This window comes from Salmo salar, chromosome 08 (genome assembly GCF_965601325.2).
Source record: "Salmo salar chromosome 08, fSalSal1, whole genome shotgun sequence".
NCBI classification, from domain to species: domain Eukaryota; kingdom Metazoa; phylum Chordata; class Actinopteri; order Salmoniformes; family Salmonidae; genus Salmo; species Salmo salar.
The window spans coordinates 5,730,001-5,745,000 of record NC_138298.1 but is presented as its reverse complement, the minus strand read 5'-3'; the positions used below and the strand labels follow the sequence as shown (position 1 = coordinate 5,745,000).

General features: G+C 36.3%; 3 non-coding genes and 1 pseudogene across 3 annotated transcripts; all 4 read right to left on the bottom strand.

The window, feature by feature from the left end:
* Window positions 1–11,371: 11,371 nt before the first annotated feature.
* Window positions 11,372–11,489, bottom strand: LOC145853150 (uncharacterized; annotated as a pseudogene).
* Window positions 11,490–11,628: 139 nt separating this feature from the next.
* On the bottom strand, window positions 11,629–11,747 carry LOC145857426 (5S ribosomal RNA). Its single transcript, XR_014378323.1, has one exon. It is a non-coding gene; the product is annotated as a 5S ribosomal RNA (ribosomal RNA).
* A 409-nt stretch (window positions 11,748–12,156) lies between these two features.
* On the bottom strand, window positions 12,157–12,275 carry LOC145881626 (5S ribosomal RNA). The gene has a single exon (XR_014393198.1). It is a non-coding gene; the product is annotated as a 5S ribosomal RNA (ribosomal RNA).
* Window positions 12,276–12,414: 139 nt separating this feature from the next.
* Window positions 12,415–12,533, bottom strand: LOC145852525 (5S ribosomal RNA). The gene has a single exon (XR_014374381.1). It is a non-coding gene; the product is annotated as a 5S ribosomal RNA (ribosomal RNA).
* Window positions 12,534–15,000: the final 2,467 nt, after the last annotated feature.

Genomic DNA, 15,000 nt, shown 5'->3' with positions numbered 1-15,000 from the left:
TTTCATAATATAAAACCGGTAAACCCTTAGCTCTCTCAACCACCTCTGTATTTATTAAAAGCACCCATTCTTCAGGAATACACCCTAAAATTCTCTTATACATATTATCTACTGTAGTTTTGCTTATTTCATCTTCCACTTCACAAACATTATCATAAATCGCTTGTACAGGAAGAAAACCTGGAATGACCTCGTATAAAATATCCCCAATCTGTCTCATCCCAGCCCTCATAAAATATTTACAAAACAACATCTTATTATTATATTGTATCTTGGGATTTAAGAAAATTGGCTGATTTAAAATATTGTCTAAAATGGTACACTCATAATAAATATTTGGTAAAAACTCCCCCCAAGCCTCAAACACTTCTCTATAAAACAATGGTATATTAGCTAACATTTCTTTTCTCATACACATTAATAAACCATTTTCCCCCATCCTCCCAACCTCCTGCAAATACTCTTTAAAAAATCTTTTCCATCCATAATCTAGTTCACCATATAAATATTTTCGTACCATTTTAACTCTAATTGCTTTTTTCCTCACATTTAAATCTACCAACTTCAAACCCCCCTCCTCATAACCTGCAATCAAAGTTTTAAAAGAAATTTTCGCTCCTTTCCCATCCCATAAAAAATCAACTAAAATCGTATTCATTTCAGATAAAACCCATTCTGGTACATCTAAAACGTTCATGACATGAATGAAAATTGACATCAGCAAGGAATTTACAACAATTACTTTCCCTTTTAATTTCAAAGCCCTCCCCCTCCACATATTTACCACCTTCCTAACTTTGTTTATAACCCCACTCCATGTCAGATCCCTAGCTTCTTGTTCCTTCACCCCTAAAAACACACCTAACACCTTAAAATAATCATTTACCACCTTAAAAGGAAAAGTCCCCTCATTATTCTTCCCAACATACATTATTACTGACTTCTCCATATTCACTTTTGCTCCTGAGGCTTTCTCATATACTTTAAAACACTCTATCACCCTTTTAACACTACCCTCATCTCTAACTGTTATTGTTGTATCGTCTGCATATTGATGAATTAAACTAAAACCTCCTTGCGGAGTCTCTACACAATTTATAAAATGATCTTTTTTAAGGTATGCCGCTAAGGGTTCTACCGATAAAACAAACAATAAAGCTGATAAAGGGCACCCCTGTCTCACTGATCTCTCAAGAATAAAAGAATCTGTTAAAACCCCATTACATTTAACCCTACTTTTAGCCTTTCTATATAATAATTTTATCCATCTTATAATTCCATTTCCAAACCCATACTTTTCCAGTACCCTAAACATAAAATCATGTTCCACCCTGTCAAAAGCTTTATTAAAATCTATACTTAAAACAATTCCCCCCATCTTATCGCTATTCATTTTATTTATCACATCTCTAAGTGTAGTTATGGTATCTGCTATATCTCTTCCAGGCACACTATAATTTTGTGTAGGTGCTATAATATCATTTAAAACCATCTTCATCCTATTTGCCAGTATCTTAGCTAAAATCTTATAATCTGAGTTTAACAAACTAATTGGCCTATAATTTTCTAATTTCAATTTACTCCCCTTATTTTTATATAAAATCGATATCAGCCCTGTCACCATGGAATCTGAAACAGTATTATTGTCTTCCATATATTGATATACTTCTAATAAAATAGGTGCTAAAATACTTTCATACATTTTATAAAACTCTGCAATTAGTCCATCTACTCCAGGACTTTTATTTATTTGTAAACCCTTAATTGCATCTTTCACTTCATCCATTGTTATCTTCCTATCACACATTTGCTTATCCTCAGCACCAATTTGCACATCCACACTACTTAAAATCTCTTTTACACACCCCTCATCCACCTCCCCTTTCTTAAATAAATCCTTATAAAAATTCTGTACTGTTTCTAATATCTCAACATAATCATTTACCACTTCACCATTTACATTTTCAATCTCACTAATATATGATTTCATCTGTTTAGTTTTCTCTAAACCAAGAAAAAACGACGTACATTTCTCCCCTTCTAAAACATATTTTGCCCTACTTCTTATAATTGCACCCTTACACTTATCTATTTCACATTTGCTCAATTTTTCTTTTAAATCTAAAAACTTTTCAATAGTATAATCAGGATCACTATCACATTTCTTCATTTCTTCATTCAATTTTGTTCTTAAATAATTTTCTGCTCTTATCATCCTACTCCTCTTCTTCCTTGCATATCTAATACTAAAAACTTTTATTTTTTCCTTAACATTTTCCCACCACTTGCACTTATCATTCCCTTTTTGCTTATCCTCCATTTCATCTTCTATCAAAGATTTAAGTTGTTTCCCGTATTCCTCATCACCTAGATACCCTGCATTCATACACCATATTCCCCCCCCTTTCCTTTCCTTATCTAACCCCACCGAAAATGTTAACCCAGCATGATCACTAAAAGTTGTAAAAATATATTTAATATCCTTCATAAAATTCCTTAACCCTTCATTTACTAAAACCAAATCTATCCGTGTCTGTTTCAATTCCCCTAAAACCACCTGCCTTCTAGAAAATTCTCTCTTATTCGGATTCTCCTCCCTCCATATATCAATTAAATTGTTTTCAACCATCATCTTCCTTAAAACCCCCCTAGATACGTCACTTCTAAAAATAGCTCCCCTTGTCATATCTAGTCTATCCATTTTTACATTAAAATCCCCAACTAAAATACAGTTTCCCTTGCACCATTTCGCTAATTCTAAAAATAAATTCCTTCTCTCTATTTCATTATTCGGCGCATAAATATTTATAATCCTAAAAACCCTACTCATATATTCAAAATCTAAAATTAAAATCCTCCCATTATTATCATTATATATCTTCTTCACATTTTCTACTACATCCTTCCTTATTAAAATTGCAACCCCACATGAATTCCCCCTACCATTGTTTACATAAATAAAATCCCTCCATATTTTCTGAATTTCTAAAACACACATATTATCCCAGTGCGTCTCTTGAATACATAAAATATCAGAATTCTTTATGTGTACTATTCTATTAAATTTTCCTATTGTTCTCAACCCATTCGCATTTATCGACATTATTGTTACCATACTAATAAATAATAAAATTATAAAATATAATTTCATTATCCTCTACCTTTTATCCAGTTTCTTTCCTCTTCCACCCTTTCTCTCCCCCCCCTCCGCTGCTTTCCTCTTCCTGTATCCTCCTCTCATTCTTTCAAACTTTTCCCCATCATCCGAGTCCGATATCTCCTCCAAGTCCATTTCATCCAGCCAACTTTTCTTCTTTACACCCTCGTCCGTTGTGCTCCCCGTGTTCATCGCCGATTCTGGAATGTTCGTTGTGCTCCCCGTGTTCTCCGCCGTTTCTGGAATGTTCATCTCCGTCTCATGTGTAGTCGTCGTTGTGCTCCCCGTGTTCATCGCCGTTTCTGGAATGTTCGTTGTGCTCCCCGTGTTCATCTCCGTCTCATATATTGTCGTCGTTGTGCTCCCCGTGTTCATACCCGTCTCTGTTATTGTCATTAAACTTAAAACCCTCTCCATTTCTTCACCCCCCGAGGTACTTGTTTGTGCTGTGCTTTCCCCCAAAACCCGTGAGTCCACCGTGCTTCCCCCCAATCCACTTCCCCTCTCCTCCTGAAAACTCCACCTTCTTATTTCCGAATCCATACTGCTCCCAATTTCGTTAATCTTCTGGTCTTCCTTCTTCTCCCTTCTTCCTTCCTCCGTCTCTCCACCTTCCACCACGTCCTCTCCTCCATCTTCTTCTCCTTCTTGCGATGATACAACTGCTTCCTCGAATAGTACTTGACTCCCCTCTTCAGTCATAACTTCTCCACAGTTGCACTCCGCCAATCTCTTTCTGCATCTTCCACAAACATTCCTTTCCTTCTCTCCGACACACTCTCTCGCATAATGGCCTTGATTGCCGCACTTGAAACACTTGAATTCAGGGCAATCTTTAACTATGTGCCCAGGTTGTATGCACAATCGACAAACTCTGACCTGCTTGTCATGGATCACCCTGAAGTATTCAGCTCCTTCCAGCGTCTCAATTTTTGTGGAATATGGCAATGATTTTACTTTTTCCGTAAATTTAACTTTACAAAACCGTGTTCCGTCAACCACCTCCGTTCCAGGCCAAACTCTCCTCCTTATCTCCGAGACGGCCGTTACTCCCCAGCTACTCAGCTTGTCCAGTATAACTTTGTCTTCGATGTATACCGGGAGATTCATAAAAGACACCACCAATTCATTTACATTCACATCTCTCGCCAGAATCCTGGTGTCCTTTATCCTTAAACCGTCCATTAGCCGTTCTTTACCTTTTCCGTTTTTCATCGTAATTTCATACTTCTTCTCGCCTTTCATTCGGCATCCCACCACCTCTCCACACATCTCCTTAATTGCTCGCAGTAATTCCATCGTCGTCATCTTTTCTTCTCCCACCAACTCAATTGCCACCGTGTATTCTTTTCCATATTTCATTCCTCCTTTTTCGTTTTCCTTCCGTTGCGCATTTTCGTTGTCTTTGTCCGTTCCGTTTTGTCGTTGCCATGTTGTCCGTCATTGTGAATCAAAAATGAAAGCGAAAAAACCTCCCCCAGGCAGCAAAACTGCAGGGGGGGGAAACTAAACAAAACTAAAAACTATCCAAATGAAAAAACAATAAATTATATTGCAAAATCCAAAAAAGAAACGAAAATAGCTCTCGAGCAAACACTCTCAAGCAAACACTCACAGCTCAATTACTCGCACCTGTCGTCACTTCTCCAATCAAGGATTAGCGCCCCCAGGCTGGTATGGCCGTAAGCGAGAAACAATCTCTTGCTACAACATATATAGTCAAAGTGAGTGTGATAAACAGACATTGCATTTTCACCAATTAGATAAGCAGCTTGAACTTTGTGTCACTGAAAAAGTAGAAGAAATTACAAACACTGTTCCCATCACTTTTTAGCACAGGTAGTTGGATAAAATACAAACTTTATTTCCTTTCATCATTTGAACAGGGCAAAGGAGCACAAAGCACACACAAGCTGCATTCAGCAACAATATTCTTGTTTGTCTTATAAATACAAGGCAGATGCTAATTGAAAACACAAGGAAATTTGATCCTATTAAAAAGGCAGGAAGCTGCATTTAGTCAATTCATCATTAAATGCTTACTTCAAGGCAGTGTTGCTGATGAAATAGTGCAGGGGCACACCCTCGTGGACAAAATGCTTACAGCACCTGGTATTCCCAGGCGGTCTCCCATCCAAGTACTAACCAGGCCCGACCCTGCTTAGCTTCCGAGATCAGACGAGATCGGGTGTACCTTTTTTTTTTTATCTTTTATTATGAAAAAACACATAATATTTACAATATTCAAACAATAATAATAAAAAAGGATGAACAATTCATCCTTTTACAAAATCAAAAAAGAAAAGAAAATAAAACCAATTAATAATTAAAAGCAAGTTTTCCATTTTGATCAATTTCGATAAAAGTGCTCCCCCACACAAACAGTTTTTCAAAATTACATCCTCCATATTTATATATTAGTTCAATATCTTTCTCTAAAATACTTTTAAATAAAACCTCCACACTCACAATTTTCCCTTCATAATGTCCTAAATTCCTTCTTTGTCTTACAGCGTATCTAGCATGGCTAAGAACAAAATTCATCAAATTAATATTAAAAACTTTGCTTTTTCCATTTATACCAAATAGAAACAACCTCCTCCACTCAATCCCATTTACAATATCTTCTCCCCAATGTTGTTCTAAAAGCCCCTTTATAAACTCATGAAACCCTTGTAATCTACTACATTCAATAAAAAAGTGCATAAAATTTTCCACCTCCGTACCACAAATATCACATTCTCTTTTAATGTCTCTATTTATTTGATGTAAAACCACGTTCGTAAAAATCCTATTATGTTTCAATTTAAAATCATTATCTTCACATTCTATAGAATTATATTTGACATTGACATTCTTCCATATTGATTTTACATCTATATTTACAAAAACCCTAGACCACACTTTTTCTGAAGCAGGAGCTTTTATCTCTCTTAAAATACATTTTTCATAAATCTTTTTAACTTTCAAACCTGATAAAACATGTTTCTCCCCATTACTTTCATAATATAAAACCGGTAAACCCTTAGCTCTCTCAACCACCTCTGTATTTATTAAAAGCACCCATTCTTCAGGAATACACCCTAAAATTCTCTTATACATATTATCTACTGTAGTTTTGCTTATTTCATCTTCCACTTCACAAACATTATCATAAATCGCTTGTACAGTAAGGAACCCTGGAATGACCTCGTATAAAATATCCCCAATCTGTCTCATCCCAGCCCTCATAAAATATTTACAAAACAACATCTTATTATTATATTGTATCTTGGGATTTAAGAAAATTGGCTGATTTAAAATATTGTCTAAAATGGTACACTCATAATAAATATTTGGTAAAAACTCCCCCCAAGCTTCAAACACTTCTCTATAAAACAATGGTATATTACTTAATATTTCTTTTTTCATGCACATCAATAAACCATTGTCCCCCATCCTCCCAACCTCCTGCAAATACTCCTTAAAAAATCTTTTCCATCCATAATCTAGTTCACCATATAAATATTTCCGTACCATTTTAACTCTAATTGCTTTTTTCCTTACATTTAAATCCACCAACTTCAAACCCCCCTCCTCATAACCTGCAATCAATGTTTTAAAAGAAATTTTCGCTCCTTTCCCATCCCATAAAAAATCAACTAAAATCATATTCATTTCAGATAAAACCCATTCTGGTACATCTAAAACGTTCATGACATGAATAAAAATTGACATCAGCAAGGAATTTACAACAATTACTTTCCCTTTTAATTTCAAAGCCCTCCCCCTCCACATATTTACTACCTTCCTAACTTTGTTTATAACCCCACTCCATGTCAGATCCCTAGCTTCTTGTTCCTTCACCCCTAAAAACACACCTAACACCTTAAAATAATCATTTACCACCTTAAAAGGAAAAGTCCCCTCATTATTCTTCCCAACATACATTATTACTGACTTCTCCATATTCACTTTAGCTCCTGAGGCTTTCTCATATACTTTAAAACACTCCATCACCCTTTTAACACTTCCCTCATCTCTGACTGTAATTGTGGTATCGTCTGCATATTGATGAATTAAACTAAAACCTCCTTGCGGAGTCTCTACACAATTTATAAAATGATCTTTTTTAAGGTATGCCGCTAAGGGTTCTACCGATAAAACAAACAATAAAGCTGATAAAGGGCACCCCTGTCTCACTGATCTCTCAAGAATAAAAGAATCTGTTAAAATCCCATTACATTTAACCCTACTTTTAGCCTTTCTATATAATAATTTTATCCATCTTATAATTCCATTTCCAAACCCATACTTTTCCAGTACCCTAAACATAAAATCATGTTCCACCCTGTCAAAAGCTTTATTAAAATCTATACTTAAAACAATTCCCCCTATCTTATCGCTATTCATTTTATTTATCACATCTCTAAGTGTAGTTATGGTATCTGCTATATCTCTTCCAGGCACAGTATAATTTTGTGTAGGTGCTATAATATCATTTAAAACCATCTTCATCCTATTTGCCAGTATCTTAGCTAAAATCTTATAATCTGAGTTTAATAAACTAATTGGCCTATAATTTTCTAATTTCAATTTACTCCCCTTATTTTTATATAAAATCGATATCAGCCCTGTCACCATGGAATCTGAAACAGTATTATTGTCTTCCATATATTGATATACTTCTAATAAAATAGGTGCTAAAATACTTTCATACATTTTATAAAACTCTGCAATTAGTCCATCTACTCCAGGACTTTTATTTATTTGTAAACCCTTAATTGCATCTTTCACTTCATCCATTGTTATCTTCCTATCACACATTTGCTTATCCTCAACACCAATTTGCACATCAACACTACTTAAAATCTCTTTTACACACCCCTCATCCACCTCCCCTTTCTTAAATAAATCCTTATAAAAATTCTGTACCGTTTCTAATATCTCCACATAATCATTTACTACTTCACCCTTTACATTTTCAATCTCACTAATATATGATTTCATCTGTTTAGTTTTCTCTAAACCAAGAAAAAACGACGTACATTTCTCCCCTTCTAAAACATATTTTGCCCTACTTCTTATAATTGCACCCTTACACTTATCTATTTCACATTTGCTCAATTTTTCTTTTAAATCTAAAAACTTTTCAATAGTATAATCAGGATCACTATCACATTTCTTCATTTCTTCATTCAATTTTGTTCTTAAATAATTTTCTGCTCTTGTCATCCTACTCCTCTGCTTCCTTGCATATCTAATACTAAAAACTTTTATTTTTTCTTTAACATTTTCCCACCACTTGCACTTATCATTCCCTTTTTGCTTATCCTCCATTTCATGTTCTATCAAAGATTTAAGTTGTTTCCCGTATTCCTCATCACCTAGATACCCTGCATTCATACACCATATTCCCCCCCCTTTCCTTTCCTTATCTAACCCCACCGAAAATGTTAACCCAGCATGATCACTAAAAGTTGTAAAAATATATTTAATATCCTTCATAAAATTCCTTAACCCTTCATTTACTAAAACCAAATCTATCCGTGTCTGTTTCAATTCCCCTAAAACCACCTGCCTTCTAGAAAATTCTCTCTTATTCGGATTCTCCTCCCTCCATATATCAATTAAATTGTTTTCAACCATCATCTTCCTTAAAACCCCCCTAGATACGTCACTTCTAAAAATAGCTCCCCTTGTCATATCTAGTCTATCCATTTTTACATTAAAATCCCCAACTAAAATACAGTTTCCCTTGCACCATTTCGCTAATTCTAAAAATAAATTCCTTCTCTCTATTTCATTATTCGGCGCATAAATATTTATAATCCTAAAAACCCTACTCATATATTCAAAATCTAAAATTAAAATCCTCCCATTATTATCATTATATATCTTCTTCACATTTTCTACTACATCCTTCCTTATTAAAATTGCAACCCCACATGAATTCCCCCTACCATTGTTTACATAAATAAAATCCCTCCATATTTTCTGAATTTCTAAAACACACATATTATCCCAGTGCGTCTCTTGAATACATAAAATATCAGAATTCTTTATGTGTACTATTCTATTAAATTTTCCTATTGTTCTCAACCCATTCGCATTTATCGACATTATTGTTACCATACTAATAAATAATAAAATTATAAAATATAATTTCATTATCCTCTACCTTTTATCCAGTTTCTTTCCTCTTCCACCCTTTCTCTCCCCCCCCTCCGCTGCTTTCCTCTTCCTGTATCCTCCTCTCATTCTTTCAAATTTTTCCCCATCATCCGAGTCCGATATCTCCTCCAAGTCCATTTCATCCAGCCAACTTTTCTTCTTTACACCCTCATCCGTTGTGCTCCCCGTGTTCATCGCCGATTCTGGAATGCTCGTTGTGCTCCCCGTGTTCATCGCCGATTCTGGAATGTTCGTTGTGCTCCCCGTGTTCTCCGCCGTTTCTGGAATGTTCATCTCCGTCTCACGTGTAGTAGTCGTTGTGCTCCCCGTGTTCATACCCGTCTCTGTTATTGTCATTAAACTTAAGACCCTCTCCATTTCTTCACCCCCCGAGGTACTTGTTTGTGCTGTGCTTTCCCCCAAAACCCGTGAGTCCCCCGTGCTTCCCCCCAATCCACTTCCCCTCTCCTCCTGAAAACTCCACCTTCTTATTTCCGAATCCATACTGCTCCCAATTTCGTTAATCTTCTGGTCTTCTTTCTTCTCCCTTCTTCCTTCCTCCGTCTCTCCACCTTCCACCACGTCCTCTCCTCCATCTTCTTCTCCTTCTTGCGATGATACAACTGCTTCCTCGAATAGTACTTGACTCCCCTCTTCAGTCATAACTTCTCCACAGTTGCACTCCGCCAATCTCTTTCTGCATCTTCCACAAACATTCCTTTCCTTCTCTCCGACACACTCTCTCGCATAATGGCCTTGATTGCCGCACTTGAAACACTTGAATTCAGGGCAATCTTTAACTATGTGCCCAGGTTGTATGCACAATCGACAAACTCTGACCTGCTTGTCATGGATCACCCTGAAGTATTCAGCTCCTTCCAGCGTCTCAATTTTTGTGGAATATGGCAATGATTTTACTTTTTCCGTAAATTTAACTTTACAAAACCGTGTTCCGTCAACCACCTCCGTTCCAGGCCAAACTCTCCTCCTTATCTCCGAGACGGCCGTTACTCCCCAGCTACTCAGCTTGTCCAGTATAACTTTGTCTTCGATGTATACCGGGAGATTCATAAAAGACACCACCAATTCATTTACATTCACATCTCTCGCCATAATCCTGGTGTCCTTTATCCTTAAACCGTCCATTAGCCGTTCTTTACCTTTTCCGTTTTTCATCGTAATTTCATACTTCTTCTCGCCTTTCATTCGGCATCCCACCACCTCTCCACACATCTCCTTAATTGCTCGCAGTAATTCCATCGTCGTCATCTTTTCTTCTCCCACCAACTCAATTGCCACCGTGTATTCTTTGCCATATTTCATTCCTTCTTTATTTTCGTTTTCCTTCCGTTGCGCATTTTCGTTGTCTTTGTCCGTTCCGTTTGTCGTTGCCATGTTGTCCGTCATTGTAAATCAAAAATGAAAGCGAAAAAACCTCCCCCAGGCAGCAAAACTGCAGGGGGGGAAAACTAAACAAAACTAAAAACTATCCAAATAAAAAAACAATAAATTATATTGCAAAAACCAAAAAAAGAAACGAAAATAGCTCTCGAGCAAACACTCTCAAGCAAACACTCACAGCTCAATTACTCGCACCTGTCGTCACTTCTCCAATCAAGGATTAGCGCCCCCAGGCTGGTATGGCCGTAAGCGAGAAACAATCTCTTGCTACAACATATATAGTCAAAGTGAGTGTGATAAACAGACATTGCATTTTCAACAATTAGATAAGCAGCTTGAACTTTGTGTCACTGAAAAAGTAGAAGAAATTACAAACACTGTTCCCATCACTTTTTAGCACAGTTAGTTGGATAAAATACAAACTTTATTTCCTTTCATCATTTGAACAGGGCAAAGGAGCACAAAGCACACACAAGCTGCATTCAGCAACAATATTCTTGTTTGTCTTATAAATACAAGGCAGATGCTAATTGAAAACACAAGGAAATTTGATCCTATTAAAAAGGCAGGAAGCTGCATTTAGTCAATTCATCATTAAATGCTTACTACAAGGCAGTGTTGCTGATGAAATAGTGCAGGGGCACACCCTCGTGGACAAAATGCTTACAGCACCTGGTATTCCCAGGCGGTCTCCCATCCAAGTACTAACCAGGCCCGACGCTGCTTAGCTTTGAGATCAGACGAGATCGGGTGTACCCAGGCTGGTATGGCCGTAAGCGAGAAATAATCTCTTGCTACAACATATATAGTCAAAGTGAGTCTGATAAAACAGACATTTAGTCAATTCATCATTGAATGCTTAATACAAGGCAGTGTTGCTGATGAAATAGTGCAAGAGCACACCCTCGTGGACAAAATGCTTACAGCACCTGGTATTCCCAGGCGGTCTCCCATCCAAGTACTAACCAGGCCCGACCCTGCTTAGCTTCCGAGATCAGACGAGATCGGGCGTACCCAGGCTGGTATGGCCGTAAGCGAGAAACAATCTCTTGCTACAACATATATAGTCAAAGTGAGTGTGATAAACAGACATTGCATTTTCACCAATTAGATAAGCAGCTTGAACTTTGTGTCACTGAAAAAGTAGAAGAAATTACAAACACTGTTCCCATCACTTTTTAGCACAGGTAGTTGGATAAAATACAAACTTTATTTCCTTTCATCATTTGATCAGGGCAAAGGAGCACAAAGCACACACAAGCTGCATTCAGCAACAATATTCTTGTTTGTCTTATAAATACAAGGCAGATGCTAATTGAAAACACAAGGAAATTTGATCCTATTAAAAAGGCAGGAAGCTGCATTTAGTCAATTCATCATTAAATGCTTACTTCAAGGCAGTGTTGCTGATGAAATAGTGCAGGGGCACACCCTCGTGGACAAAATGCTTACAGCACCTGGTATTCCCAGGCGGTCTCCCATCCAAGTACTAACCAGGCCCGACCCTGCTTCGCTTCCGAGATCAGATGAGATCGGGCGTACCCAGGCTGGTATGGCCGTAAGCGAGAAACAATATCTTGCTACAACATATATAGTCAAAGTGAGTCTGATAAAACAGACATTTAGTCAATTCATCATTAAATGCTTAATACAAGGCAGTGTTGCTGATGAAATAGTGCAAGAGCACACCCTCGTGGACAAAATGCTTACAGCACCTGGTATTCCCAGGCGGTCTCCCATCCAAGTACTAACCAGGCCCGACCCTGCTTAGCTTCCGAGATGAGACGAGATCGGGCGTACCCAGGCTGGTATGGCCCTAAGCGAGAAACAATCTCTTGCTACAACATATATAGTCAAAGTGAGTGTGATAAACAGACATTGCATTTTCAAAAATTAGATAAGCAGCTTGAACTTTGTGTCACTGAAAAAGTAGAAGAAATTACAAACACTGTTCCCATCACTTTTTAGCACAGGTAGTTGGATAAAATACAAACTTTATTTCCTTTCATCATTTGAACAGGGCAAAGGAGCACAAAGCACACACAAGCTGCATTCAGCAACAATATTCTTGTTTGTCTTATAAATACAAGGCAGATGCTAATTGAAAACACAAGGAAATGTGATCCTATTAAAAAGGCAGGAAGCTGCATTTAGTCAATTCATCATTAAATGCTTACTACAAGGCAGTGTTGCTGATGAAATAGTGCAGGGGCACACCCTCGTGGACAAAATGCTTACAGCACCTGGTATTCCCAGGCGGTCTCCCATCCAAGTACTAACCAGGCCCGACGCTGCTTAGCTTCCGAGATCAGACAAGATCGGGTGTACCTTTTTTTTTTATCTTTTATTATGAAAAAAACACATAATATTTACAATATTCAAACAATAATAATAAAAAGGATGAACAATTCATCCTTTTACAAAATCAAAAAAGAAAAGAAAATAAAACCAATTAAAAAACACAATCATCCACTAAAACCAATTAATAATTAAAAGCAAGTTTTCCATTTTGATCAATTTCGATAAAAGTGCTCCCCCACACAAACAGTTTTTCAAAATTACATCCTCCATATTTATATATTAGTTCAATATCTTTCTCTAAAATACTTTTAAATAAAACCTCCACACTCACAATTTTCCCTTCATAATGTCCTAAATTCCTTCTTTGTCTTACAGCGTATCTAGCATGGCTAAGAACAAAATTCATCAAATTAATATTAAAAACTTTGCTTTTTCCATTTATACCAAATAGAAACAACCTCCTCCACTCAACCCCATTTACAATATCTTCTCCCCAATGTTGTTCTAAAAGCCCCTTTATAAACTCATGAAACCCTTGTAATCTACTACATTCAATAAAAAAGTGCATAAAATTTTCCACCTCCGTACCACAAATATCACATTCTCTTTTAATGTCTCTATTTATTTGATGTAAAACCACGTTCGTAAAAATCCTATTATGTTTCAATTTAAAATCATTATCTTCACATTCTATAGAATTATATTTGACATTGACATTCTTCCATATTGATTTTACATCTATATTTACAAATACCCTAGACCACACTTTTTCTGAAGCAGGAGCTTTTATCTCTCTTAAAATACATTTTTCATAAATCTTTTTAACTTTCAAACCTGATAAAACATGTTTCTCCCCATTACTTTCATAATATAAAACCGGTAAACCCTTAGCCCTCTCAACCACCTCTGTATTTATTAAAAGCACCCATTCTTCAGGAATACACCCTAAAATTCTCTTATACATATTTTCTACTGTAGTTTTGCTCATTTCTTCATTCAATTTTGTTCTTAAATAATTTTCTGCTCTTATCATCCTACTCCTCTTCTTCCTTGCATATCTAATACTAAAAACTTTTATTTTTTCCTTAACATTTTCCCACCACTTGCACTTATCATTCCCTTTTTGCTTATCCTCCATTTCATCTTCTATCAAAGATTTAAGTTGTTTCCCGTATTCCTCATCACCTAGATACCCTGCATTCATACACCATATTCCCCCCCCTTTCCTTTCCTTATCTAACCCCACCGAAAATGTTAACCCAGCATGATCACTAAAAGTTGTAAAAATATATTTAATATCCTTCATAAAATTCCTTAACCCTTCATTTACTAAAACCAAATCTATCCGTGTCTGTTTCAATTCCCCTAAAACCACCTGCCTTCTAGAAAATTCTCTCTTATTCGGATTCTCCTCCCTCCATATATCAATTAAATTGTTTTCAACCATCATCTTCCTTAAAACCCCCCTAGATACGTCACTTCTAAAAATAGCTCCCCTTGTCATATCTAGTCTATCCATTTTTACATTAAAATCCCCAACTAAAATACAGTTTCCCTTGCACCATTTCGCTAATTCTAAAAATAAATTCCTTCTCTCTATTTCATTATTCGGCGCATAAATATTTATAATCCTAAAAACCCTACTCATATACTCAAAGTCTAAAATTAAAATCCGCCCATTATTATCATTATATATCTTCTTCACATTTTCTACTACATCCTTCCTTATTAAAATTGCAACCCCACATGAATTCCCCCTACCATTGTTTACATAAATAAAATCCCTCCATATTTTCTGTACTTCTAAAACACACATATTATCCCAGTGCGTCTCTTGAATACATAAAATATCAGAATTCTTTATGTGTACTATTCTATTAAATTTTCCTATTGTTCTCAACCCATTCGCATTTATCGACATTATTGTGACCATACTAATAAATAATAAAATTATAAAATATAATTTCATTATCCTCTACCTTTTATCC